The sequence below is a fragment of the Sceloporus undulatus genome, chromosome 5 (genome assembly GCF_019175285.1).
Source record: "Sceloporus undulatus isolate JIND9_A2432 ecotype Alabama chromosome 5, SceUnd_v1.1, whole genome shotgun sequence".
NCBI lineage: Eukaryota > Metazoa > Chordata > Lepidosauria > Squamata > Phrynosomatidae > Sceloporus > Sceloporus undulatus.
Window position 1 is genome coordinate 84,921,814 of NC_056526.1, and position 3,302 is coordinate 84,925,115.

General features: G+C 41.0%; 2 protein-coding genes across 3 annotated transcripts in view; both read right to left on the reverse strand.

Annotated features, from left to right (window-relative positions):
• The window catches only part of ARMC10 (armadillo repeat containing 10), a 310,309-nt gene that overhangs the window by 291,008 nt on the left and 15,999 nt on the right, over positions 1-3,302 (reverse strand). The window lies entirely within an intron of this gene.
• The window catches only part of LOC121930793 (gamma-secretase activating protein), a 68,156-nt gene that overhangs the window by 56,003 nt on the left and 8,851 nt on the right, over positions 1-3,302 (reverse strand).

Below are 3,302 nucleotides of genomic sequence, written 5' to 3' on the forward strand. Positions count from 1 at the left end.
TCCAAGTTAAAAGTCCAAGACCATATGGACTCACCTTTTCAAGACAAGACTCTTATCAATATCAATTGGTGTCATATGCTTTGTTGTTGTTGTTGTTGTTGTTGTTGTGTGCCCTCAAGTCGTTTCTGACTTATACGTAAGTTTCTTCAAAGGTTTGTTTGTTTTTTTGCCACTGCCATCCTCTGAGGCTGAGAGAGTGTGACTTGCCCAAATTCACCCATTGGGTTTACATGGCTGAGTCGGGATTCGAACCCAGGTCTCCAGAGTGATAGGACAACCATTGGAACTGCTGCGCCATGCTGACCGGTATTTACGGCTGTGTCGCATATACTGTGTTTAATTTGTATTTTTACATATTATTATGTATGTATATATATATATATACACACACATATATTGTATTTTTTTTCTCATGACCTTCATTAAAATGCCTTGTTGGCTTGCAATGTACTTGTAGAAATGCTTAATATTGTGCTTCCTTCGCAACAGATCTTAGGCTGGGATCCATTTAAGTTACCACTTTCATTTTGTAGTCTTCCCGTTTGCTCTCTCATTCCTCCTGCTTTTCTTCCTCAGTCCAACTCACACACACCTGTCCCCTTGTGTTGCTGCCGACCGGCTTCAACAACCCAGATCTTCCTTTCCTTTCTAGACCTCAGTCAGGAAAAGCACACGCTTTCCTCCCTACCCTGCTTCCCCGAAAATAGGACATACCCATAAAATAAGCCGTAGGAGGATTTCTAAGCATTTGCACAACATAAGCCATAGCCCCAAATCAAGACATAGTGACAGGGTTTGGAGAGTTATGATGATGTTCGAGAAGAAGACGACTTAACTATGTTGGAATAAATGTAGATAGTTGTATCATATTTAATAAAAAATAAGGCATCCCCTGAAAATAAGCCATAGTGTGTCTTCTTGAGGAAAAATAAATATAAGACAGTGTCTTATTTTCGGGGAAACACGGCATTTCTTTTGCCTCTCCGATGCAGGCAGCAGTTTTTCTGTATCCGTTTGGGAGTATTGTTTTTGTGTTCATTGCTTGAGAAAAACTAACACACCTTTTGAGGGCCAATAATAAATCTGTTAAGCTACCTCTTGCTTTCCTGACAGGTTTGATGGCTTGAAATAGAGGAGGTGTTGAATCCCGGACAGGAGGTTGAAATGTAGGACGTCTGGACCTCTTATAGTGCGCTCAGCAGTCAGAGCACTGCCGAAGGGCCTCAGTGGAGGCAAGTGGCTGCTTAGAGCGAAGCACCTGCGGCATGAGAAGCCCTCCTTCATCTGACTGGCAGCGGTAAAAGTTGGGGGGCACATTGCTTTGGGTTGCCCTCAAGTCAGTTTTGACTTAGAAGTTTATCACACATGGGGAAACTCGGGGGTTTAAATAGGCATTATCCAGCGATATTTGTGCGATTGCGGTAAAGATTGTCACACATGATCACGATTAAAGAGGACTTATCCTGGGAATAACCAGCAACAAATCATTCATGAATGAATTGTAGCTGGTTGTTTCCTGGTTTTTCCAGAACAAGACATCTTTAATTGTGATCATGTGTGAAAATCTTTACCACGACTGCACAAATATTGCTGGATAATGCCCGTTTAAACCCCCAATTTTCCCTGTGTGGACTTTATCACATGGGGAAAATCAGGGGTTTAAACAGTGATTATCCCGTGAAAATCGTGCAGTCACAACTGACATTTTCACATGACGTCGCGATTGAAGTGTCATTATCCCGGGCAATAAACAGCAACAAATCATTCATGGGGAAATTGCGTTGTGCGTGAAAATGTTAATCGCGATTGCACGATTTTCACGGGATAATAGCTGTTTAAACCCTCAATTTTCCCTGTGTGATAAAGTCCTGTGATAAAGTCCTTACAGCATCCCTCTCATTGAGAGACCTCCAAGAGCCCTGTTCATCACCTCTCTGGCCCAGGTCTTGCAAACTCAGGACTGTGGCTTCCTTGGTTGAATCCTTGGTCTTTCTCTTTTCTCACTGCCTTCTTCCATTTTTATCAAACGTTATCGTCTTTTCCAATGAGTAATCTCATGACATACCTATAGGATAGCCTCAGTCTAGTCATCTTGGCTTCTAGTAAAAGTTCAGTCTTGATTTGCACTTGGAACCATTCATTTGCCTGTTAACCCTCCCATGCTATCAACAGACCTCTCCTCCAGCATCACATTTCAAATCTTCCAACACCACATTTCAAATAAGTTGAATTTCTTCCTGTTTGCTTTTTCCAGTGTCTGTCTTTCACACCCATACATACCCACTTGAATGTTACCCATTTTTAAGTTATGTAAATAATCCTCAGTCATTGTTTTTGGCATATTAATATTCAACGGTAACTATATTCAATTGTAACTATATATTCTGAGAGTTTTAGCTAGGGATATATAAAGTAAGGCAGACAAAATTCTGAGCATAAGTCTTTGTTCACTGATGCTTAGATCTTTGAGGCATAGGGGAAGATGGTAACTAGAGCCCTGTATCTTAGGGAAGAAGGTCCAGCAACAACCCCAGTGGTTTCCAATAGCAACATGTTTTATAAAGTTGGCCCTTGGACCATGTGGTGGTTGTATTGTATATGAGCCATTGTCAGGTTTCATAATTATCAGGAAATATAAGATCAGTATGGTATAGTGGTGTGAGTGTTGGACTGCCACTCTGAAGATCAGGGTTCAAATCCCCACTAAGCCATGGAAATCCACTGGGGGACCTTTGGCAATTCATGCTCCTACAGCCTCAAAGGAAGGCAAAGGCAACCCCTCCTCTGAAAATCTTGCAGAGAAAACCTCGTGATAAGGTTGCCATAAGTCAGAAACAACCTGAAGGCATACACCAACACAGTAACACACCTGTCTGACCTAACAGTGCTTTCTCATCTCATCTGAAACTACTTTAGGCAGATGGCATACCGGTTATGAAAGTGATGACTATCAACATTTTCTATGAGCAACAGTATATAGTTCTATCTACTTTGTAAACGCTGTTGGGGAAAAACACTGCTGTTTCTGTACATCAAGCAGTTTAATACAAAATATTTGGAGAGTAAAACATTTTTCTTGTAGACAACTCGGTTTGTGAAGTCTGATTATTTGCCTTGAGTTTGATCAGTTCAGGCAAAGTTAAACATATGTTTGAAGTTCTCCTGCTGAAATGGTGAAGACTTCAAAGTACTTAATCCTGCCCAAAGAGTTGCATAATCTGTGTAAATGCCAGGAATATCAGGTTCCTTGCATATATCTGATCAAAATGCAGTATCGAGCAAAAGCTTGAAAGCTCTGAATA